The sequence below is a fragment of the Crocuta crocuta genome, unplaced genomic scaffold, assembly GCF_008692635.1.
Source record: "Crocuta crocuta isolate KB4526 unplaced genomic scaffold, BGI_CrCroc_1.0 scaffold90, whole genome shotgun sequence".
Lineage (NCBI taxonomy): Eukaryota > Metazoa > Chordata > Mammalia > Carnivora > Hyaenidae > Crocuta > Crocuta crocuta.
Genome location: NW_027527449.1, coordinates 2,436,481 through 2,464,036, shown reverse-complemented (window position 1 = coordinate 2,464,036; position 27,556 = coordinate 2,436,481).

The following is a 27,556-nucleotide window of genomic DNA, read 5'->3' as shown; positions in this document are numbered from 1 at the left end:
GGAAAGATTTATTGAGATTGAGAACCCTGCAAGAGTGCCAAGTGTTTGAAGAGTGAACGTGGATATCAGGAGTTCAGTTCAGACACACTACGTTTTACATCCCCAAAGAACACCTGAGAGGAAACGCTGGATAGACAGTTATATAGAAGTATGGAGTTCCAGGGACAGGTTAGGGCTGGAGACATAAATCTGAAAATAATGGCCTTTAAAACCATGGACTTGGTTGAAATCCTCTAAAATGGAAAAGAAGAGGCATGAGACTTGAGCATTTTGTGATCAGGCCTCAAATGAAAATGTATCAAATGAGATGAGAAGGAGTGGCTGGTGCACTTAGGAGGAAACCGCGGAGTCCGGCCATCAGTTGGGCCACACAGGCTGTGTTCATATCCTCATGTGGGAGGAAGACAAGCTTGTTCTCCGTGGTCTTGTAATTTTCCACCAACAGCATTTTCCGTATGAAAGGACCCCTAGCAGTAAGATTTTGCAAGTCTGACACTTCCGACAAGTTGGAAATGAGACATGGGGAGGTTAATTACCCAAAGTCTTGTCGTAATTGGTTTTAGTTAGTTAGGGACCATGCTTTCAGCAGGAGTGTAAAGTACCTGGCCAGGGGCAAGATCCCATAATGAAGCTGGAGCTGTTATCAGTCACTCCCATCTCTGGGAAGAAGGCAGGGGGGCAGGACCGGAAACAGTCACAGGCATCTGATGTTGATCCTTTTCCTCAGAAACACTCCTTCCCAATAATTAGCCACAGCAAATTTTATAAAGCCCTTTCAGTAGCCTGATACAATCCAGACAGTGGAAAGCTGTTGAATTAGAAGATAAATGTTCTCATCTCCAAGGTTTTTACTCTTCTAATTGGTAGAAGGAAGAGCTGAACAATCTATAGCAAACATACGTTTTCACGTAAAAACTAATTTAGAAGTTAGGTTTGTCAAAGTCAAGGTGTGCCTGAGTGGCTCAATTGGTTAAGGGTCTCACTCTTGATCTTGGCTCAGGTTGTGATCTTGTGGTTGTGGGATAGAGCCCCGTGTTGGGCTCTGTGCTGAGTGTGGAGCCTGCTTGGGATTCTCTCTCTCTCCCTCTCTCTCTCTCTGCCTCTCACCTGCTTGTGCTCTCTTTCTCACTCTCTCTCTTACAATAAATAAACAAATTTCAAAAAAAAAGTTCACAAAGTAGAGCCTAAAGTAAGCAATGTGGATGCTTCCTTAGGAGAGTTCAGTGAGTAGTTTCACTAGCAAGGGATCTGCCATCCAATTAATATTTACTGAGAAAATTAATGCCTTCTGCTTGTTCCCAGTAAGGGACTGTTAATGGGATAAAGCAACCTAACTGTGAAAGGACATAAGGATTTTCCCAAGAATTTCAAATCATATTTATGCAGGTGATGCTGAGATTAATACCTAATTAATACCAGAATTTTCTTAAATATTCTATGATAAATGACTACTTTCAGTTAAGCTTCATTCTGTCACACCATATCACATGAAAATCCTTCTGTCCTGGAGCACATACTTTAAATATCTAAATGTGGGTGTTCCAATGACACAGACAGAAACTGAGTATGACTATATTTGGGGGTTATTTTTTACTATTCTAGTGAATTTTTTTTTGCTCTCTCTCTTTTGGTTTGTTTTCATTTTTCTTTGCTTGTTTTCATTTACTTGTTTTGTTTTATTTTATTTTATTTGGCCGTAGTTGCTCTTTACATTGAAGTCCATTCAATTTAGTGCCTTTGTGCCATGCCTTTTCTCTTGCGTTGGAGAATGACTTTCAAAATGTAGCTAAAAAAATCTATGTTAGTCCTGAACATCAAACAGATCTAAATTGTCAAAAATGAAGGAATGAAGCATCTGAGATTTTGAAAAATGATAGGACTTCCAAATTATATGTGTGTGTATGTGTGTATGCACACGTACTCACTCACATGCACACACTAAGTGACCTCTTTATCTAGAACATATGGACTTAGTCTTTTATGCCAAGCCATACGTTTTGGTATGGCATCACATGGCTCAAATACGATTAAAACCATACAGTACTGTGGCGTGCTTCTTTGTTACATGTTATCTAAATCATGTGAGAATTCCCATTAGAGCACTGGTTAAAAAAAAAAAAAGACTGCTATAATGATCCTTTTGCAGTTTGCTTTAGGGAAGTGGAGAACGAGAAAACATGATGGAAACATAAAAATCCACTTTATAATAATAATTGGATGATTCTTACATAACCAGTAGTTTTGGTGGCATTTTATACGTTAATTCATGACTTTACACTAAACAAGATCCAAAAGTGGGAAAACATCGTGGTAAAATTCTATGATTTTAAATATAGCGGGCAGCTGGAAAGGGTGTAAATGCGTGTGATTCTCGGAGGGGTGTGTAAGGAGCTTTCAGCTGTGAATATTTTTGGTAACTATCTGCAAATCATATAGAGAACATACCCTGGTAGAAAGATCATGAAGCTTATAGACTCTCAGCATCTCATGGGCAAATTCCATGGAACATCTCTCAAATATTTCTTGTAGACGGGATAAGAGGCTCACCTACAGAACATTTTTGGCCAACCTGGATTCCTTTCTCTTTCATGTGGGAGTTCAGATACTGAATTTAGGGACTTCAGGTACTGAATTTAGCCTCCAAAGGGAATCACATCCTCAGTGGCCCCAGGGGAACAGCTGAAGAGGTGTTGTGGTGGTGGTGGTGGTGGTGGTGGTGGTGGTTGTGGTTTTCTTGGCAGCAAAGGAACTAAGATTTGTTCCCAGATTCATACTAGCGTGGTGCACGGAGCAGATGTGGTCACTCCATGAATAAACTCACCAGTTCCCTTCTGCCATGGGATTCCTCCCTTGTCATGACTGGGAAGGTGTCCTACAAGTCAGCATCCTGGGTCTCCTCTTTGTACTTCAAAATTGAACCCCAGTCTTGACTGGGCCCTCACACAAGTGTTGTTGCCCAGTTGTCCTGGCAGAATATCGCTCTCTGAACTACTGTTAGTGTACACCCGGCAGTGCACTTCTCATGGGCTACCTCTCTGCCATTTTGAAATAATTTGAGTGGATGTCCAGAGAGTTGCACTCTACTATATGGAATATAAATGATTCTGATGGCATTGTGGTTCACACATACTAAATAAATATGGGCAAACCATGATATTGTCATTGCAAACTTATTCAAATTGGTTTTCTACCACTCTATGGAGTGATAATGACATATGGAAAATGTCTAATGATCAGACTAAAAATGTCAGCCCTCGTGTTGCTTTGAGGGAGTCTGATGCCTTTAGTTTTTACTCTTCTCTCTACTTTCTTCCAACTTGTCATCTTATATAGAGGGTTTTCACAAATTAATGAAAGTGACTCTTCAATGTGCTGACATATTAAGAATGTTTTGACTGAATCTCCATGACCATAGAAGTGAGAAATAACTTGGGATTCCTGTAAGAAGGGAATGACTTGAAAGAAAATTAAAAACAGGAAAGCCTCCTTGCCACTGCGGATCTGATGGGGATGAGAGTGTGTGCATATGTGTGCAGGTGCACAGAAACTGAGGTGGGAATAGACGCGCACTCCATGAGGTGATCTGCCACTTGAGGGAGAATAAAGAAACTAGCAATATCCAGATGTTTACTTCTGTTTCCAATGATACTAGTGGCAGCTTTCCTTCTCCCGGGAAAGCAAGGGAGCACACTTCGCCTGTGCTGAAATTATGGACAAGGACCGAAGCTTTTTCTTTGTTGTACTTCACACTGAGTGCTTTACACACAGCAGAAGCCCAATTAATGCTTGTGGAATTGAATGTACTGAATTGCACTGGAGGGAAAAGAGGACTCAGGGGATTTGGGGGCTTCAAGAGTATATTGCCAGAGGATCAGTTTCAGGTAGAGACTGAAACTGTAAATCTCTGGATTTGTCTGTTCGGAACTGGAGATATATGTCTCGAAACAAATAACAAATCTACATATTGGAACTGCTGACATCTGGTATCTTCCATGATAGAACACGGGCCCACTTATACATGTTACATGAAAAATACACAAAGTTCTCACTGAAACATTATTGTAGTACAGTTTGAGCTGCTATTTATTTTTTGTATATTTTTATGAATTTTTGACAGATGAAAACCAAGTAAAGCGATGAAAAATGGGCATATTTTTCAGCTAGTGAATGTAAAAAGCCTATTCACTATATTTGAAGTTTCAGTTAAGCGATATTCAAACTTGAATTAATCTAAACAGCCAAAATATTTTCAGCATTGACAATAAGGCTTCTTTAAAATTTTCTCAGAAATCAATTAAGAATTAAGGTCTTCCTCAAAATTTGAAGATAAACTCATATTTGGGTTGTGATGAAGCATCAAAAAATTTAACATGGAAGTTGTTGTTTTCAGGAAATTATGAGTGTCTGAGAACATCTCTCTGCTAAATTCACTAGAACAATAACTACTGCAACCAGTATAAAATGAAGTGTTGGAACATTTGTTCTAAAATGAAAAAAGAATTTAAAAAAGCTCAGTGGGAAACGATGAGGTTTTATTTCAACAGTAAAATATGCAGGGCAGTTGAGGAGAAACTGTGGGAATCCTATATTAAGAAAGAACTAGATAAAATTTGTTTACACAGTTGTGTTGGTTTCCTTTTATTTTTGTGGATACTATACCAAGTATTTTTCTTTCTGTGTTTCACTAATTCTTGCAGCTCTTAATTACCCTTTTAGTTTTTTGCAGCTGTAAGCAAATAACTACAAAAAACAAAAACAAAAACAAACCCCAACAACAGAGTAGGTCTACCTAAGTCTTAAGGACACAATGATAATATATTTCTCAATAATTTGATTTCTTGCTTCTCAGATATCATGGGGACCCAGGATTAATCTTTCATTAAATCTAGTAACTTTAGTTGAAAAAACAGAACAATACAAATAAAAGTTGTTGTGAACTAAAGAGAGAGAGTATCAAAAGGAACTTACGAAAACTTCACAAGATTCCTAATCAATTTCTCTGGGGAAAAATTTAAAAAAAAATCTAGCCTGATAACTTGTGTGATTTTAATATCAAATCTTCAAAAATATTTAGCATGAATATTTAAATATGTAGAACACTAAAGGCTCCATTAAAACGCATGATACACTGAAGTAAAAATATCTCTGTATCCTTTTTTAATAAATTGTCCCCAGAGATGAGTTTTTCAATTAAAAAAATAAAACAAATGTCAAATGATACAGTAAATATTATTTGACAATTTTGTGATGGCTTCATCCTTTCAGCTGAATGTTCTTGCCTTTGAATCAAGAAGCAATAAAATAATTGTGTGGCAATAGTTTAAAAACCCTACTTTTACAGAAAACAAGAGTGGATGAAATATATTTAGGTGTGACTGGCTTGAAATATTCTGACAAGCTGAAAGTTTGGGCACTTGGAAATGGATCTGCATCATGGATGAAAAATATGAAAGGAGGCTTATTTCCCCAAAAGAAATTTAGGAAGGGATCTGGCCCACTGTCATTCTGGTTAAATGGCGGCCTTATGTGACTTCATGAAGAAGAAGAACGCCAGAAATCTTAAGGAGTTGGAAGAGTTTGAATTTGCTGAGTAGAAACACAGCAATGTAGATTTCAGCAGATTTCAGTGGGATTAGAAAATATTGTATGGAGTATGAAAACTTGCTTTAGCAAAGATGATAGTGATGTGGGAAGCAAAAGCAGAGGGAAATGGCAGAAAAAATTAAATTTCCTTATAACCTGCAGCCCACTGACAAATAACTTGAGGTGGGCAGAGTACAACTTGTCTCCAGGAACTCCTACTGCCTTAATGTTAATGCTTCACTTGAGGAAAAAACAACCTTAGCTTGACAATAGCTAGGCCTCCAGGATCCGGTGTATTCTTCAGCATATGAAAAACCCTTTGGAAACTTCCCCTAGAGTTTAGCTCCCCCGTCTCTCAAGTATATAATCAGTCTCTCCTTCCTGGTCCTGGGGCGATTCTTCCTGCCCAAGGGTCCTGTACTCCTGCTTTAATAAAATTACCTTTTTTGCACCCAAGATGTCTCAAGAATTCTTTCTTCACTGTTGGCTTCGAACCCCCATCACTCCAAAACCTCATTTAAAAACATTTTTAAAATGTTTATTCATTTTTGAGAGACACAGAGAGACAGAGCGCAAGGGGCAGAGGGGCAGAGAGAGAGGGAGACACAGAATCTGAAGCAGGCTCCAGGCTCTGTCTGAGCTGTCAGTGCAGAGTCCAGTGGGGCTTGAACCCACGAGCCATGAGATCATGACCTGAACTGAAATCAGACACCTAGCCCACTGAGCCTCCCAGGCGCCCCTCCAAAACCTCATTAATATGTCTTATACCCTTCACTTTTCTTGTTAACAATAAGAGGAGGTTTAAGCAATGGACCAGTAAACCATCAACAGATGTTAGATAAAAATAGAGCAGTGACGAGCAAAAATGTTGAACAAAACAGTGAAAAGCCTGAAATAAAACAGGAATGGGTAACTATTATATTATCTGTTGCTAAAACTAACACAAGCGAGTGCGTGTGTGTGCATGCGCACGTGTGCGTGTGTTTAACCACAGACGTATTGGCTTATCCACGACTGCTTTTCCAAAGATTATATTTAAAAACAAGTGATGAAGTATCACTAAACTATTTTTAGTCTGAACTGATCCTTTTCCATCTTCTCTTCTCAATGAAGTTGGATTGCATGAACTGAATAAGGCTGCTTTACTTGATCTTATCAGACTACAGCAGATGAAGTGAGAATTTCTAATGGCACTTACACTGACTACAGTTCTTAGAGAAGTAAAATTGCTGATGAGTCATATGGCTACTAACTTGCTTTAATACAATGTCAGCTTCGATAGTTATTTTGAAGCTAAAAGTGCATAATGATAGAACAAGTTTTTTAAGCTTTCCCCCACCCCCACTTTCATACTTTTTTTCATTTTAGACAGAAAGAGAGTTTGCCAGCATGTGAGAAGGGGAAGAGGGAGAAGGAGAGAGAGAATCTTAAGCAGGGTCCATGCCCAGTGCATGGAACCCAACATGGGGCTCAATCCCACGGCCTGGGATCATGAACGGAGCCAAAATCAAGAGTTGGATACTTAATTGACTAAGCCACCCAGGTGCCTCTAAGCCCATTTTTGATGGAGGCATAAGCACATACCTACTGAATAAGGTAAAAGGGAAAAAAAGGAGTATATTTCATGGTTAGTATAATACTGAAATTTAGAAGGTGCCAACATCAATATAATTATTAAATTCGGTCTTTACACAAATCCCTCAGTACCACTGGACAGCACAGAGGGTTTCATCCCCTGAGAGTGATTCTGCAAACACCTGAAGTCGAAAGAAGACAAGGCTCAGTATTTCCAGTGACCTCCAATATTTCCAGATGTAGATAAGACATTTTTTGAATCAAAGTCCTTGATCAAAATTATGAATTTTGCTCTTGAAGAACAAGCAAAGCTTTGGGAGATACTACAAATGCTTCTGAAGTTTAACACAGAGTCAGCATCAGAGGAACATCTAGTTCAAAGGTGGAAGGGTACATGATTCCTATGAAATTGGTTCAGAAGAAACTGATCGAATGTAGTTGCTTGCAAATATGTTCCTGGAGACACTTAGCCAGGAAGAATGATAGAGAAGCTCTTCTCTTGACTAATAACACATTTCGTGGTCTTCAGTATGTCTTTACCTTTGTGTCAAAGCTGACAGAAATGAGCTTTGGATAAAAAATAGGGTGAATACTGGCATATGCCAGGAAGAACCATTCCACTTAAAAATTACACTTGCAGCAAAATAATGAGTTTGAAACGTTGAGTTCACACATTGCAATTCTAGGTTAGAGATGTGGGGACAAAACTAATGAAAAAAAAAATAGTCAGCCAGCTTTGAAACTAGAAGCTGAAAGACAGAAGGAACAATGAGCCTATTTGGGACTTTTTAGGAAGGGGATATCAGATGACAAGGAGAGACCTTTCCTAGCCTGTGAGGAATAGTAAAGCTGCCCAAGGCAGGGAATAGGAATTTACATTTTGGAAAGATGGCTTTTAAGAAGAGGGTTTCCCTCGTGTGGAGATGTACCTTGGGCTTTCTTATACTGGTCTTTATCACTTGGAACTCATCCTGCAACCGGCCTGTGACTCGACAAATTATTACCATCAGGCAGGATGAATCAACACCCAGATGCAGGAAGGGGAAGAGATGTAACATCCAGGCTGAGGCAAGCATTAGAGTCTGGTGAGCACACCTTCAGAAAACCTGACCCAGCTGGTGTGGCCACAAAAAAAAAGAGGCTGGAAACCATAAGCCCTGTAACGTGAAATACATCCTACCATCCAATAAACGTGTCCACTTTTAAAGAGACAGCACCGGCATCTGTGACCCTTTGTAACAATCTTCACTCTTCGTGCGTGTGTATTTAGCATGTTCCACAGCTCCAGAATGTTCACACTTAAATTTTCCCATCTGGGTTTGAGAGACATCTGGGAAAAAGTCAGAGCTGCCATTTTCCGATATGAAGAGCAGAAGCTAAATTTTAATTGTCAGAAATATCAGGGTGTTTTTGAGAACATTATTCTCTACTTCAGTAAAACTTTTCAGTTCTTTTAAAACTTCTTTGCATGATATCTCAGAAACACGAATTTTAATTTTAAAAGGGATCATGATGAGCTTATTCAACACTTTCATTTTATAGGCAATGAAATGGAAGTCTAGAGGGATTAAGTGACTTGCCTTAGGTCATTTTCATAAAAAATGGAAAAAAAAGTTTTGAATTAATTCTCTAAATTTTAGATTGAGTGGGGGGGAAAAAAGACCACTTCTGTATTCAGTTCCTAACAAATCATTCACTCCATCTCCTCAAGTTTAAAGTTCACTCTCTTCCAATGCCCAACATTCCCTTGATCCAGAACTTGGCTGGAAGTGGCGGGGGAAGGGAAGCCTATCTGTGTGAGAGTATACTCTACAAGTAGTGCTTCCATTTTAAACACAATAGGAATAATAGTAAACAAAGACTTGTAGGCAGAAATCGAAGAGGAAGCTTAAGAAGTACAACTATCTTTCTTTAAACAAGCCACAGAAGCAAGGGTATGTAACAGACTTTCACTAATAGGGACATGATTAGATAAAATAAATGAAAGTTGGAGGTGGGTATGGAAAGAAAGACAGAGAAAATGTGTACCAAAAATGCAGTCAGAGAATATTGCATCCATAGACACAACATGTTGGGTGCTTGGGAAGATAAGTATGCAGTAAATGAAGGTATTGCCACTTTGTTATGTGCCTATGCATGATAAGTCAATATTTAAAAATGCAACAGGTAATAGTAAATTATTTGGGATCATGTGTATAGTGTGATTCAGTAGGAAATTTACTATTTTGCTTATAGGATGATGTAAGCCCTTTGGCAATGTGTAAATTTGTAAAAATGCTACTTTTGTTTGGGGTCTCACTAAAAGACACAGTGTAGCCGATGGACACATCCTTGTAAAATGCAACCACGTTATTTCTACTGACAGGAAATGAAATCTAATCGAGTTAATAAGTATTTATTAATTTAACAGTTTATGCTAATGTGTGAAACCTAGCCTCCTGCTTATTGGAAATTACAGTTTAGGTCAGGCAGAAGATGGATGGCCCCACGTAATATTCTTGCTGAGTAAATAAATAAGGCCTTGCATACGGACTTTCTAAAGGAGACATCAATTGAAATGAGTGATTAAAGTTGACAATGGAATTGTACAAATGACCCTAATTAATGAATTTTCTAATCTTTTCCATGTTTATGAACATTAGACCTTGTTTGTACACAGTGTGCATAAATATGCATGTAGAAAAACTGCAGACACCCGTAATTGGATGCAAATGATGTTCTGAAGCCTATTCTGGGGCATCTGTGTATTCTGACAAATCATGTTGTTGTTTTTGGTGTGTGTGTGTGTGTGTGTGTATTTTACTCTCATTGACTTGGCAACAGTTGACTCGGCAAAGCCGCTAACCAGATCTCTGATAAAAGCAACTATTTACAAAACATCTAATCTTCTTCTACAGCTTTGGATTAAAGATTCTAACCTTCAAAAGTAAGTTCTACTTCCAAACACCCCTTCTCTTTGTAAATACGATAGACTGATGGCTATTTTGCTCATATTCCCTGACAGTAGTAAGATAACGTCACTCTTGGAATGAGTTCTTACTTATTGGTTACCTTTTGATGGGTTTATCGGCTGCCAGCAAATAATGGATAACTATTTGGTGAAGCCAGCCACACCAGGCCTGCAAATGAGAATATCCCTGTGTGTAGTCTCAGAATGACAGGTGGGTCTCCACAGCATGGACATCTGACAGAATTAGAACTATTCCTAAGGCGTGTGTCTGTCTCCTTGGCCCTCATTTATTTAGGCTCTAAAGTAATACTTCTCAATATGATGACCAGTGGATATACGGGCTTAAAGGGTGATGATACTATGTTATCAGCAACTTTGGTAATAATGCCTTTGCCTCATATCCAACTAATTAAGATCAGCTCATCAGCCAAAAACATTAGAAATTCATAGCTGATGGTATTCTCTTTGCAGGTTTTCCAGTTTAAAAATTATCTTGCTGATCTGCTAGAACACAATTTTTTTTTAACTTCTGCAAGATATATAGAGGATTAATGAGCCTGCTTTTTTCCCCTCCTACATATAAAACAAATATGTTATGTTTGATGCTTGCTTATTGGTATTTTTATGAGCAATAAAAATGCTTTGCTCCATGTATAGTACTCCACAATGCATATTTTTAAAATGTGTGGGAAACTTATGAATTATTTCAAAAGTTTAAGTGAAACAGTGGGGCAGTTAGACCGACTTGTGCTGTTGAAACATTTTCACCTATAGCTGTGTTTTCTTAGTCTGATTAACCATTTATCAGGCTTAATACAAATCAAATGTAGAAACTGGCTCAAATAGGAACAAAAACACTTTACTTTTGTGTTCTGAAGAATATTTCATTTGAGATTACTAGTTTCAAAAAAATCACAAATACCAAATGTCGATGAATTTTATATAAACAAAATGGCAAGGGCAAAAATCTTAGCATTCATGAACACGTAATTTGGAACTCACAAAATCCTGATGGGTCTGAAGAGGAATGGAGAGGTAAGTAGTTTCAGCCCTCACTTTTTCCAAATATATCCGGGATGTCTATAAGTCTTTAGTTACATTACTGTGGGACAATGGCCAGGTCTGCTCTACAGGTGCACAATTTTTGTGGGCAGAAAAACACAAAATGAGTTCAGGGTGTAGTTTACTGAGCGGGGCCATAGTTCTGTGTATTTGCTTAGAGGTACAGGAGAATGTAGACGTTAATTCTTACATTTATGAAACATTTTTTTTTGTCATTTGAAATTCATTTTTATTCAGTCTTTTTAATTTAAGCATGCTTTAATATATTTATAATAAATGAGGGTACATATAAACCTTCCAGAACATCTCTGGGAATACGGAATTATATTAATAACACTCTTAATGTCATTTATTTGACATGGGATCTGATTATGCCATTAAAGGCCTAGTTCCTCTGATACTCACACAGGGATTAGAAATAACTGAAATGGGGAAACATCCCAGAAACTAGGAATAGTTATTTTTAAATTCAATGGTAGAATTCACACTTTTAAAATGGTACAATTCACAGTTTCTCCTCTTTAGGAATGTTAAATCTTGTTTCAGAGGAAATTCATATATTCACGATGACTTAGAAAACAATTTGGAAGCAATTTATAAAATTTATAGAGAGTTCCAGCCTATATGTGTCATTCTGAAGCAATTCAGAAAATGAAAAAAAAAAAAAAGAATCACCGTGGGCTGGTGTTAGTTCAGGCAGACTTCATGGAGAAGGCAAACGGCATGAGTGTTAAAGATGTTCAGGACCTTGAGTAGCAGGGAGAGGGGGGAGAAGAGCAGAAGCTAAGGTCAAGGGGAGCAAGTCGCAGGACAAGGCTGGCTACGAGCATTGAACAGAGCCAAGTAGCTCTAGGTTGAACACGGGAAGACTGAAAAAGCAAAATGGGGTCAGCTCAAGACAGACTCCTAATGCTGGATGTTTTACACTTGTTCTTTGGCAAACACACTCTAGTCCTAACCTGGATGGCCTGCAACAAATAATGTGATCACACACAGAACATGGGTAGTCAACCAGTGACAAGGAGAAATGAGGTGATCGTCATGGTCATCCAGATTACAAAAGTAGGAAGAAGGAAGCAAACCCAGAACTTGATGGAGGTTGTACTCGAGTGGCTAAACAGGTGTGGGTGAGGGAGAGACAACACAAGGGATTTCAAATCCGGAGGCTCAGGGCACCAGGTAACCTGGAGGCTGTGAGCAGGAATGGCAAGTCAGCCTAGGGCTGCTTTCTTGATGGTCCTGTCTCTTCGAGTTCCACTTAACAAGCACGGCCACCTGGTTGTACGTGTTCTGTGAACAACTGGAAATACATTAAGACTGAAGGTTGGAGAGTGCCTGGCCACTCAGTTGGTTAAGCGTCTGACTCTTGATTTTGGCTCAAGACATGATCTCACGGGTTCCTGAGATGAAGCCCCAGGTCGGGGTCTGTTTGGGCAGTGGGGAACCTGCTTGGGATTCTCTCTCTCTCTCCCTCTCTCTCTGCCCATCCCCTACTTGTGCTCTCTTTCTCAAAATAGATAAACATTAAAAAAATAAAAGAGTACAGGTTTGAAGAGAAACTGCAAGTTTAATAATGAGAGTCTGACTAGACTGTCATTGAGATGCAAGAGTGGATAAGCAACCTAAGAAAGTGGATAAGGATAGAAGGAAAGTAGAGAGCGGAAATGGAATCTTTGACAATTTTATAGAAGAGATCTAGTAGGAAGATAAGCATGAAAGGAAATAAAGAGAAAAGAAGAAAGAAGAGCTAAGGGAAGGCAGGAGGAGGTTGCTAAGAAGGAGACCATTGACCTGGGCAGAGCCGCGGGGGTGGAGGGAGAAGAGTATAACGAAAGGCCATCCTGATATAATGTTCCTTATACTACAGGGGTTGTAAAAAATGAGATTCAAAGGGCTGATTGAGGAAGGATCACTTAGCACAAATGCTCGTTTCTTAAAATAGCAAGGTTTCAATTCATATTTTTGATGCATTTTCCTCCTATTGGGGAGTGAGTAACCAACTCATTTCTGTTTCTTACTGAAATTTAGCAGTTTAGCTGAACTAATTTAAGTTTTTGAGCTTATGAACAGCTGCAACTTTGTATTTAAATTTCATCTGCTCTCTGTCCTACTTAATGTTCCAGTAACAATCCATCTTACTTTCAAGTCTGACAATTTCATAAGGGTATTGACCACCCACAGAGAGTATGCCTTCAAAAGGGAAAGCCCTTTAAGAGCTGTGTTGAGTGAAGCAAAAATGCTTAGATCGTAGTCAATACTATTAGAACCGAGCTAGGATACGAGTGCAGTGATTCAGAAGAATTAGTTCCATTCTTTTTACTGATGCTTCAGGAAAGCAATAGCATCCAGGAAAACAATAGAATTTAGAGCATCACGATAGTCACTGGGATACTATGCTCTACAGCCGAGCATTCCCACTACAGAATTTCTGTACAAGTGCAGTTAAACATGTAGCACTGAAAAGTGTACCAACTCTTCAGACACTGAATATTTTTCAAATAAATGGTCCAGGTTCCCTTAACTAAGAATAAAGGCAGGACTACCTTCTCCTTGGTTTATAGTAGAGACTTCAGATAAGATTTGATTTTATTCTAATAACTGGATGGGCCACGGACTAGTCTAACACAGTACAATAAATGGCTTGAGTTTAATCATCTTAAAGGCAAAAAATTAAAAAGAGAACACAATGAATATTCACATTTAGATACCTCTTAGTTCCAACACAAATCTTGTATATAAGAGACCGAGAGTACAACTGACTTCTTTTCCTTGTTCTCACTGAACAGCTTTGTATTTAAGTAGTCTTTCTTTTTCTTTGAAAATCTGATTCCTATCCATAAATATTTCCAAATCAGGAGAGTGCTCCTTTAAATTAAGTCTGTTCCTGAAGTGACCCATATCTGGCCATCAGGTAACCTGTATCAGGTACCACCACATGTTCACAATCAACCCCAGCATGCACCCTTTGGGCTGATAACTAAAATGTGACAATTCTGATAATTAAACCACCTAAAGCCAGCGGCTGTCTTGCATTAATTCAAAACAGCTTAAGGTGAAACTCAGCGCACTATCCAATTACCTGAGACATGGGATATATGCTCTCAACCATGTTGGTGTGGCTTTCCTCAGATACACTGAACCTGATATCTGACAAAAACTGTAATTTAAACAAATAAAGGGGGTAGCGGACGGATCGTAGCCTGTTTAATCTAACTATAAGTTTCTCCGAAGACTTCTCTTGATTAGCAAGGCTGAGTAGGTCAGAGGATGACATTTTCCAATCAACCTAACATTCACGGAGAAATTATATTTTCCTGTATCATTCATTAAGAGCCAGTGGAGTTAATATTTTTGGTTTATATGGAAAAATCCCATTTAATTAAAATAATGAAGAAGGAAAATAAAAGCAAATTACTTTTCTACTGGGGTAGAATTTTAACATTTATATACACAGATTCCACTAGCAGTAAAGGAAGTTAAGGATTTCAGCCCTCTTCTAAAACGCAACCATGGGGCACTTAGGTGGCTCAGTCAGTTGAGCGTGTGACTTTGGCTCAGCTCATGATCTCATGGTTCGAGCCCCACATTGGGCTCTGTGCTGACAGCTAGCTCAGAAACTGGAGCTTGCTTCGGATTCTGTATCTCTCTCTCTGACCCTCCGCTGCTCACGCTGCCTCTCTCTCTCTCTCAGAAATAAATAAAACATTAAAAAAATTTTTTTTAAATGCAACCAGAAGATACTACAATAGGAATCATAGTTCCAAAGATTATAGCTGTATATATCTATGCTGTTCAAAAGCACAGTCAAGAGAAATATCATTAATTTTAGGATACATTTCTAATTTTTACCTATTCAATTAACTGTTTACACCTATTCTCTACTATCACTACCACCATGATTAAATAGCATTGATTGTCCACCAACAAATTCCCTGAACGCATACTACGTAGATATGGTGAATTTGATTTTATTTGAATTTGTCCTTTTACCTGCTTTCTCAGACAGCAGGGTTGGGATATGACAAACTACAGTTGCGCCTTATCTGGGAAACTGTTTAAGACTGTGGTATGATTTTGATAGCTTGCCTTTTTCCCTCATGTGCCTATACAATGTGTATATCATAAGCATGAAATAACTAAAAGTCAAATATCAGAGGTCTTTCACTCAATGGAGGATGCTTGGTTGTTTAAAAGAGAAAGAGTGATTGAAATTCAAGCATTTTGTACCATATAGGAGCCTATTTATGAGGTCCCCAATTTTGAAGCTACATCTTACCTTCAAAAAGCCCAGTGGTATAAACTCATCAGGTACATTGTGGAGTCTCAGAAGCTGATCAGACAGTGTGCAGAGAAGACTTGGAATGTTTTAGTGAATTATAGGGAGAGCAAATGTCCTTAGAAATACTTTAAGCCATTGCAGGCATGATTTAAGGCATGATTCGAGGAAGCGTCCACTCCAGGGCAGATTGGATAGAAAAACATAGAACAAGGACAATGAAGACTAGTAAAATAAAAACAGAGGACCTGTAGAAAACTAGGATAGACCTGTAGCCATCTACATTAAAGGGTATCATAAATTTCCTAATGAAGAGAAATTAGAAATATTCATTAGAAACATAATGTATTTCACTGACTATATCATTATGATTATGGTGAAACCACATTTAGTTATTAATCCATCTTCTATATTTTAAGTTATTTTTCTAGCTGAAAAATGTCCTTTTAAAAAAAAGTCATTTAGATACATGTAATGATAGCTATTTAAATTGGGTAGATCTAGCCAGAACTGAAGCTTCCAGTCTGGTGTCCAGAATAGACAGTCTATTTTCACAGTGTCCACTGAAATTGAGTCTATCAGACTGGCACTTAAGGTAAATAAGGCAAGCAGGAAGAAAAGCTTTTCAAGTGTAGTGTATAAGAACTCATGAAATAAAATAGGAAAGTATTTAAAGTATTTGCTGGGTTCTTAAGTGCCAAGTTTCTTCAAGGTAGCTATTTTCTCTAGCTTCCAGATTTTATTTACATTGGCTCAATGGAAAACTTTCCTCATAGTAAAGGACATTCAAGCAGGTGTCAGGCACTAAGAATAATGTCAGATATTAATTACCCAATTTAGAAATATCACTGAATTAAAATTGAATTAAATTGAATTAAAACTGATAATTAACCAAAAGTTTATTAGTAAGGTGTAATAGCAAACTTAAACTGGAAACAATGTAAGATTTTTTAAACCATTTTTTTTTCTTTGAAGTTTTAATTTGAATATGAAATGAAGGCAAATGAAATTAGAGAAAAATGGAAAATTAGAAAAAATTGGAAAAAAATCTAAGATATTTTCCTTAATAATGGTAACAGCTGAATATTCATGTTAAGTGCATGTCCATAATGTACTTGAGCTGTATCATTTATATTAGATATACAGATTACATATATGTTATTAACACTGTAAATTAAAGAACCTAAAATGAATCCAAAAGTCCAAGAATTAACAAAAAAATCCACGAATTTAAATTACTTAAATGCGTTTAATTAGTGCATTTACAATATGTACCAGACTAATTTCTTTTAAAAGTCTGCTTCCAAACTAGAATGCATTTGTATTTACTTTCATATCTAGCTACTTCTAAAATTATTAGTGAAACATAATGAAACAAAAGTTGTAGGAGCAAATGCTGTAAGAAATGTCTCTAGCAGGTTGCTCTAGGTATTGAAGTGTTCATATAAAGGAACACATATAAAGGACTATAGCTTCAAATCCATACTTAGAAAAATCACAAGCTTACATTCCTTAAGTTCTTTAATATTTTGTCTCTAAGAAGGGTTTAGTGAAAATATATATCCTATTATTATGTTAGCATGTTATAAAGTGAGTGTTCCCAATAAAAGTATTTTATGACCTGTAATTATTGAAATACTGAATTTTTGAATTAGTACTCAATGTGCAGTTTACAGTTTAAAGTTGATTAAAACATAGTTATTTGATATAAGTTTGGTCTTTATGCAGTGTTTTTACCTGAATCAAATAAAATTGGGGCATGCAGCATTGATTATCTTCATGCCCAAGTAATCATCATTTTGCTTAAATCCTAATCACTGGTTTAAAAATCGTGCACTTCCAAGCTCTCAGTGCTTTGTAGCGTTTCTTCCTAGACTGTACAAATGAGACAGAAGCTTTTCAGTGTTTGGAGCTCATGGACAGTCTCAGGAAGCAAGCAGCTATTCAGATCAAGGGGAAACAAAATTGTAATTATAAATTATACAAAGGGTGACATGAAAATATTTGTGATTGTACTGAAGAGAAAGGAGTTCTAAGGAAGATGTCACATGAAACACACTGGGGACCAAGATCTAGAAAGTTTGGAATTTGTGAAAAACAAACAAAAATAGGATTTTAAATTTTGTCCCTAGAAGCCATAAGATTACGTGATTACAGTGCACACTCTAAGTTTGTGATACCGTGATATAAGAAATATCTATTTGATGTTTGTCCCTGGTTCTTGGCAGAGAGCTCCTAAAACTCTTGTAATTTGTGGAGCAATAAGGGTGAGAGGAGCATCTTTTGTGATCTATAGTAAGGCCATTTCCACCACATCTCAGTTGATGTTAATGAGATGACTGGCTACTGTAAGGATCAGGCCTGTTGCCAGAGGAACAAACCATACGATTATGGATTATGGGAGTAGCATCTTGAGCCCTACCTCCTGACCCCTGGGGAAAGGAGAAGGACTGGGGATTGAGTTAATCACCAACTGCCAGTGATTTAATCAGGCATGCCTACATAATGGAACCTCCATAAAAACCCTAATCAGTCCAGAGAGGTTCCAGATAAGTGAATGCATTCATGGGCTGGGAGGGTGGTGAATCCTAAAGGCTCAAAGGACAGAAACCCCTGCATTAGGGACCCTTTGAGTCTCATCCTATTTACCTATTCCTCTGACTGTCCATTTGTATCCTCTATAATATCCTTTATGGTAACCCAGTAAAGGTAAGTAAAGTGTTTCCCTGAGTTCCCTGAGCTGCTGCAGCAAATGATCAAATCTAAGGAAAGGGTCATGGGAAACCTTGATTTGTAGCAAGCTGGACACAGTTTGGGTAGCCTGGGGACCCACTAATTGCAAATGGCATGTGAAGGTGGGGGAGGGTCTTGTGGGACCCAACCCTTAATAGTGGAGACTGCATCTACTCTAGGTAGTTAGCGTCAGAATTGAATTAAATTGTAGGATACCCAGTTGGTGTCCACAGAGAGCTGGAGGGTTGTTTGGTGTGGAAAACCCACACATTTGGTGTCAGAAATGTTATGGGTAGAGAAACAGTGTTTTCTTTTAAAGTCAAATTATAATAGATAAGGGAAGGATATCAAAGTAAAATCTTGGGGTAAACAAACATATTCGAATAAATGATGTGGAATTTCGGTACTCAAGACGGTGTCAGATGCCATTTTAGAATCTTTCACTAACAATCTGACAACTCAAAAGACAAAAAACCTTTAGACTGAAAAGGTCAACTTGTATTTTTCAAGAGAAAGAATACAAAGGAATACTATTCAGCTATATAAAGAAATGAACTCTGATATATACTACAACATGGATGAACCTTGAAAAATTTATGCCAAGTGAAATCAGGCAGACACAAAAACAAAATATTACATGATTCCACTTAGTTGAGGTATATAGAATAGTGGAATGTATAGAGGCAGAAAGTTGAATACAGGTTACTATAGGCTGGAGACACGGGGGAATGAAATTATTTTTTAATGGGTGCAGAGTTTCTGTTTGGAATGGTACAAGAAAGAAAAAGTTCTGGAAGTGGTGGTGAAGGTTACAACATTGTGAATATACTTAATGTCACTGTGTTATATACTAAAAATGTCAAAATGGTAAGTTTTATACTGCATATGTTTTACCACAATAAAAAAATTACATTTTTTAAAAGAAAGGGGGAATTCTCGTAAATTATGGTCAATCTTCTCATTCCTGTTTTCAAGACAAAAGACCTTGAACTAATTGAGCTAGCCAAATGACTCATTGGTAATCTGGGAAGCAAGTTTCTGTGTGATGTCCAGTTGGTAAATAGAACATCAATATGCCATAAGGACAGAATCAATTCATCTAAAACTAAGTGTAAATAATGAGAATAGTTCCACAGGATTTTGTCTGCAGAACACAACTCTTTACTGTGTTTATCAAAATGTGTTATTTCCCCTGAGGGGCCAGTAGGCTTCCTCCTATCCATTAATGAGAACCTTATAACGAAACATGCTTCCGTTTATTTCCTCTGGCTACCAGAAAGCTCAAACGAAATACAATGCTCAGCAACTAGACTCGTCTCATGATTGGCATATTTATATTCTCCTTGTTCCTGGTACTAATCTTCTATATTTACAGTTTATTTCACTACAGGTTTCTAAAAAATTGGATCCTGTCTCAAATTCTATGTGAAATGAGGTGGGTTGTAAAAAATAACAATGTAGTTTGATCATGGAATCTAATATTATGGGTATGCTTATTACATTTGCAGAACATGACTAACATGGAGAATTTGGGTCAGTTAATGGACATCTCTTCCACTCAAGTAAACACACACGCACATGCACTCACACAAACACAGGTACTCAGTAGAAAATTCTGTGTTGGTTTCCTCAGTGCTATCCTTGGAGAGCCTACAATCTGGTTTGAGAAATAGCCTTTTTATCCATTATTTGAAATGCTAAATGAACTAGAGCAGTTATTAAACAAACAAGAATATTCAATAAGTACAACTGCTTCTGTGTACAAATGAAGCACAGTCAAGTCATAACTTCAAATAGGAAGAAAATCTCTAGGAATATGGATATATATATGAATATGTGTATATATATTTTAAAGCCCTAATATTATAGTTGAAAAGTTGTTGATTAACAATTTGCAAGGTAGGGCAGTGTTAATTTCATATTGGTAGTTGTTTTGAAATCATTCTATACCTTGCTTCTCTTAATCATACCTTTTGAGAGGCTCTTCAGTCTGATATTTTAAGTAATTACCTTCATGCTCGTGACTCCAAACTATGGGTCCCATTCGCAACTTTTACTACCCTATTGGACAAATTTGGAAGAACACGTTGGACTAGGTGACCAAATTGTTAAATTATCACCGAAGTCCTTTCTAAAACAGAAGTCTATAATTATACAGGAATATAAATTTTAGGATTAAAGGAGAACAAAAATAATTGCTTCTAATCCTCTAATCTTACAAATGAGGTCTCTGACACTAAGTATTCAAGGTGCTAATAATGAGCTAGGAACAAAGTCATGACTACAACCTGAGTCTTTTGCCTCTCACCTTTGTTTTTCCACCTGGGCTATGATGTAGTTGAGAAAGGGCACTATCGTTTATGCGTCTTCCAACTCCAGTCCTGAGAGAAGGGCCCAAGTGACGGACTGTATACAGGCTCCAGCGTTAGGGACATTCCTCTATGCTGGAATACTTACACTGAAATTCCAACACTGAGAAATAAAGGCTCACCCCTTTCATTTCTCATTTAACATTTCTTTTCTGCAGAAACCCAAGAGCACACGAAGTGATGAGGAACAAAGGTAATGAATGAATTCCCAGGCCCCATGTAGAGGAATAATTAATCCATTTGCTTCTCATTTTGATTCTGTACCTCCCTTAAAATTTATTATTAGAATTGAGCAGATGCCCTCTACAAAGGGTTTTTCTCATAATGAAGTCAGAGCCTGGAGAGTCAGGGTATTGCAGCCTGGCTCTGCAGGCAAACAAGGGGACTGCAGAAGTCCTTGAAAACATATGTTCTTTCAAGTAAAACCTTGAACTTCCAGAATTAACTCAAAATTACACTTGAGTATTTTCACCCCGCAATTTTTGACTTTCTGAACCATATGCATATTTTCCCCTCAGTCAAAAGTGTACAAAACCACAGAAGTTACACGAATGCGGAATAATTTAAAAGATAATTCTAATTGGGAAGAATGTCATCAAAGCCTGAAACTAGAAATTAGGCTAATTTTATGGTCTGGAGGCCCAGCAAGGAGATGAATATATGAATCATTTACCTTATATGTTACAATTCTAGCCATTACTTCGCTTGGATGTTGAAAATAGAAAACGCAGGCAGCTCAAGGGTTGATATCTGAGTGTAAGATGTTGGCATTGTCTGAGTCACAGTTCTACAAGTCCCCAGGAAGCACTCCTCGTCCCAGTTATATTTCATTGACTGGTCACACTTTTCGTATGTGCCACACATACTAATAAAAGTAAAGCAGGGGCGCCTGGGTGGCTCAGTCATTGAGCATCCAACTTCAGCTCCGGTTATGATCTCACAGTTCGGGAGTTCAAGTCCCACATCAGGCTCACTGCTGTCTGTGCAGATCCTGCTTCAGACCCTCTGCCCCCCTTTCTCTGTTCCTCCCCTGTGTGCTTGCTCGCTCTCATAAATAAATAAATAAATAAATAAATAAATAAATAAATAAATAAAAGTAAAGCAACATAAAAGAAAGGGGTTAGAGATTAAGACCAAGTGAATGTATTTTAGGACCTAGAATGATACTTCATAAATAATATGAGGCCAATAAACACAATCCCTTGCTTTCTGACTTCAAATATCACTTTTACCTGGTCTAATATATTTATTTGTGACCCTCTTGTCTGTCTTCTGGACTGATATATCTAAACTTCTTCTCTTTAAGTTCCCTTTTTCTTTTAATTACTTCTACTGAGTTTCCCCTCCCCTTATTGAAGTCAGGTTCAGAAAACTAGTAAGAAGTAATGTAACTGATTGATTTATTATACCTGCCTCTATGAATATATTTAAACACTCCATCTCTCAAACCCGTATCCTACATTGTGTTATCCTTCTAAACACATGTCAAGGAATAAATCCTTCTGGGAAACGTGGAGAAGTAGAGCCAACTTATCCTTAAGCGGGAAGAGCAGGGAGGAAGACGTTCACATCTGGGGTTCCCCCTAGAATCAAGCTTCTAGTCCACGACTACTGTATCATATATTAGTTCAATGAGTTATTCTCATCACACACCCAGATGAGCTGGGGTAAAATAACAGGATGACAAAATGAAATAAACAAAACATGACTTATGTTTCAGAGACAGAAGACTTGATCTGACACCAGCCTTTATTAGACCCATCTGGGCTGGTGTTGGGAATTGGTTATATGAGGAGTCCTGTTCAATCTTTCATAGACTTTACTGACTTCATCAAGAGACTGAGGGTTTGTCATTGACCAAGCAAACTGCCCTCCTTTGTGAGTTTATATAAACGTTTTACTAAAGCAAAGGCACATACTTTTTTTCCTCATCTGCTTTCAAAGGCTCATTGATAGATTTCACTAGAAAATTTTTTTCCAATCACCTACTAAGTACCAGGCAGTCTTGTAGTTCCTGATGGTTTTCCTGACATTCTATGACCTTAAAAACATTACTTTTCCTTCTGCTGTCGTGCTAAACACTGGGTAGTAAACACCGACAACAGTAAATTGTCACTGTTTGTTTCTAAATAATCTTTTATGCTAGTGAGAATGATAAACTAATTGTTGCTGATGAAATTATAATCACATTTTAATTCCCCAATGTCTTTTGTTATTTTTAAACATTTTTTCAGTAATGATTACTAATATTTGCATAGCATCTGAAATCATTTTCAATCAGTTAACCTGCCATATCTTTGTAAGAAGCCAGGAATTTCAAGTCCATTTTATAAATCAGATCAGAATCGTCTATGTAATTTATCATTGGATATCAAACTTGCTAACTTCTTTAGTTGGAAAGGAGAAAGAAGGAGTAGAGGAAGGTGCCTTTGGCTGGATAGGTCAGGAATCAACATGAGGCAGCGTTTAACAACGTTTCAATTATGAAGTGAATGAATAATATTATGAAGTCTCATGAAAATTATAATAAATTATTTCAGAGAACAGGAAGGGCAATGCAAATGAAAATCCCATAATATTTATCCCATCCCCATTGACTATGCAAGGGTTGAATTTTAAAAAATTAACTTAGACACACTAAAAAAAGTTCACTTACTTTATTTTCAAAATGCAAGATGAACATGTAAAAAAAACACATTTTTTTTTCAGTATGTGCATGAAGGCATTCTCGCAGGTGCCAATATTTGACAGATCACTTTGGAACGTGCAATCAACTAAGGGTCACAAGTATGCCTGCTAATTTATAAGAGGGAATAAGACTAAGAAGCGTCTGCTAAGTATCACAAGAATCACATCTGGGGCTTCTACATATTGATCTCTAATGCAAAATGAATTAGATGAGTGTACGATATTTGATTTTGTTTTGTTTTATTTTATTTTTATTTGTTTATTTAAAAAATTTTTAATGTTTATTTCTTTTTGAGAGAGAGAGAGAGACAGACTGCCAGCAGGGGAGGGGCAGAGAGAGAGGGAGACACAGAACCCGAAGCAGCCTCCAGGCTCTGAGCTGTCAGCACAGAGCCCGATGTGGGGCTTGAACCCACAAACCATGAGATCATGACCTGAGCTGAAGTCGAACGCTCAACCCACTGAGCCACCGAGAAGCCCCGAGTGTAGGATATTTTAAAGAGAAAGCAAAATTTATCTTATAAACAATTGTTACAACTATACATGACAACTTAAAAATAGTGTCTTCAAAACTTGAAATGGTACTGCAGTGATTAAATGCATTCGTGTAAGAATAGATTACGAGCAGGGTCAGAACTTGGCACTGTGTTTTCTAAGTTAGCAGCCATCTCCCTTCACTGCTGTTCTACAATCTCTTAATTCTCTCTACTTTGTAGTAGACTGTGCACATTGTTGGCAGCCATAGGGAGTCTAAAGTCCTCAAAACCAGTTAAGAGGATCATGGAAAATAGTTTAATGTTGGAGGTAATCTCTTTCACTGAAAATTCTGCAGAAAACTTCTAGTCTTTTTTGCCTGTGATGTGCAAAGACAGTAGTTCATTGTGCAAATTGCACAGAATATTATTCTTTTGAATGTAGGTCACTAGACAGTGTTGATTTCTGTGGCTTGGCCCACATATTTCTGCACACCTAAGAGTTAAAAAGTAACAGTCCCGCTTCCCATGGCAGAGAGAGGTTTCAGGGGACAAGGCACAGAGTATCACGGTGCTGCCCAACACAGGTGTCCCATTTTCATCCAACGCTAAGCAAGGAGCTGAGTCTTAATGTGAAAAGGAGGAGATGCCAGCCTGCCTCACCAGGGTGACAGAGGACACACTGATGGTGACAGAGAAACAGATCCACAGAAAGCACTCTAAGGATAGAGTGCTATCTTTGTTAAGCACTGATAAGTTCCTTATTAAGAAGTAAATAAGGGGGACACCTGGGTGGCTCAGTCAGTTAAGCCTCCGACTTTGGCTCAGGTCACGATCTCACGGTTTGTGGGTTCGAGCCCTGCGTCAGGCTCTGTGCTGAGAGCTCAGAGCCTGGAGCCCGCTTCAGATTCTGTGAGTGTCTCTCTCTGGCCCTCCCCTGCCCTCTCTCTCTCTTTCTCTCTCTCTCCCTCTCAGAAATAAATTTAAAAAAACATTTAAAAAAAGTAGATAAGGAACTTAATGTATGAAGCCTCCTAAAAGGAAGGGCTGATACCCTTCTTTGCCCCTTCCTTTTATCGTAGGCCAGGAAGAGAGATGTGATGACTGGTTGCCTTTTGGACCTGATCCAATACCTGAAAGGTAGGACAGTGAAGGCTTACAAAGAGCCCACATGACACCACAGAGATGCCATAACCCGGGACTTACTCAAAATGCCAACGTAAATCCCTGTATAGTTAAGTCACAACATGCTGGCAATTTCTTACACGCGAAAGAACAGATATAATGATAGAGTAGGTAAAGGCGAATATGGAAAACGAAATAAAGTACTAACTAACCCAGAGTTTCAGGGCTCCTGTTTCTTAATGTTAGTACACCAAGTATAAGTATAAAAACAAAAAAAAAATCTGTTCTAATTGGTTTATTTTTTTCACCTTCTTTTTTCATATCCATGTAGGTTGTTTAGTTTTAATAGAAGTTATACTGCATCTAAATTTGTTACTGTTCAATACTTTTTTTTTTAATTAAGTATTTATTTTTAAGAGAAAAAGACAGAGTGTGAGAGAGGGAAGAGCAGAGAGAGAGTAGGGGGAGACACAGAATCCAAAGCAGGCTCCAGGCTCTGAGCTGTCAGCACAAAACCCTACGGAGGGCTCGAACTTGGGAACAGCGGGAATATGACCTGAGCCGAAGTTGTACGCTTAATCATCTTAGCCACCCCGGTGGTCCTCAATAGTATTTTCATAATGATTTACTATTATGCATTACTTTCATTCCTTAAATCATATCCTACTTTACATTGAAGTTTTCGAAGGCAGCAATGTTTTTGCTCCTCTAAACCCCAACAGCACTTAAGTGTGCCATTCTTTTGACACATATATTATTATTTTAAACTAGATTATGAACTCATGGAAGACCAGATCTTTGTATTTCACACAACTCATAAGTAAATCATTTATACACTGTGGGATTTAAGTGTTTACTGGTATTTATGGTTATTTATATGCCCTATGTAAAAGGTCTTTTCCATTAAATCTTAGAAAGGATGCCATTTGTAGTAATGTAATTATTTCTTTTACCAGTTTCTTCACAATTCCAAGTATCTCCAAAGAATGAAAAATAAAGGTCTAAAATACCTGACCTTGTAAATCAAGGAGACTAAAAATCTCTGAATATCTGAAATCCTGAAACTTTTAAATGCTATTAATAAAGACATCAAAATTCTGTTTAACACACTTTGCATATCTAATGTTCTTAACAAAACATGCATTTCAAGCAGAAGTTTTAAGGGTTTTAAATCACAGATTTTCACAGCATTTCCTTCCGGCAGCTGATGAAAATTGGATAATATACAATCAGAACACTTTTTTTCTACACATTTTAAATTGATTGAAAAATAGAAACAGATTTAACATTCAAAAAAAACACATTTGCAATCGTTACATAAAAATGGTCTGATCTGATTTAGTAGATACTAGGTATAGAAACTTCGAGCTGACAGCATTCTTTGGGATGTTTTAAAACAGAGTGAATGTATTACAGCACCCAGGCTGCTACTCTCTCAAAATAAGTGTCTCTGACTAACAGTTTGAATCTTCCATGAGGACTATCATAAACGAAAACCTTCCACTTAATGAAAGGCATTCTCCATATATCATTGCAGGTACAAGCCTGACATTAAATCGGTTATGAATAGCTTTCAATATAAAAACATAAAAATAATAAATTGCTGAACAGGAGATATAGGAAATACAACACATTTGCATAAGATTTGAAAGTTCAGCATTTATTGCCATCTTCACTATGATATAGAACGTGGCAATTGAAAAATAACTAGGTGACTATTCAAGTTGTCGGTTCGCATTAACTACGTGTATATTCAAAGGAGATAAATAACGAACAAAAGTATCTGCCCTACATCATGTTTACTAAGCTATGAAAGCATTGACTATGTGGCCAGAAATGCAGTCCACAGAACGATACTCTTAAATAAGAGGAATCATGTTTATAGCCAGAGAGATACTACATTTGCTTTCAAATTCTGGTTGACCCAAGCAATTCATTCTTTTCCAAATATAAGGAAATATAGGACACTTTTTACCGCATAAATATGGGTCCGTGTGTGTGTGTGTGTGTGTGTGTTTCTGTAGGCTGTTTGGCCATATGCAAGTTACTATGTTTTTTTTTTTTTTAGAAGGCAAGGATACAAAACCTAAATTGTTAATGACCGTTAGAGCAACTAAGAAGAGAGACTTGAGAAGTAAGAAGAGGGCTTAACTCCTTCTCCCCAAAATAGTTCAGTGCCTCTGTCCTTTGTCAAACTGCTTCCAAGCTAGGGCTCTAGACATACAGTCCAGGGAGTTAATCCAACAAACCATGGCGACTACAAGCAATTTGCTATCTTTTGATAATAACAAATCCTATACAAAGAAAAAAAGTGTGAAAATAAATATGAAAAATATAAATAAGAAATATTCTGGGGCGCCTGGGCAGTTCAGTCAGTTAAGCATCTGACTTTGGCTTCAGTCATGACCTCACAGTTTGTGAGCCTGAGCCCTGTGTCGGGCTCTGTGCTGACAGCTCCGAGCCTGGAGCCTGCTTCGGATTCTGTGTCTCCCTCTCTCTCTGCTCCTCCCAGGCTTGTGCATTCTTTCTCTCTCATAAATAAATAAATAAACATTGAAAAAGAGAAACATTCTAATAAAAGTATGGTTTGTGCTCTGANCCGTAAACATCACTATCACTAATAAGTATTTATAAGTACTTATAAATAATAAGTACTTATAAATAATAAGTATTTATAAATGAAGTAGGGACACCTGGGCGGCTCAGTCGGTTAAGCACCAGA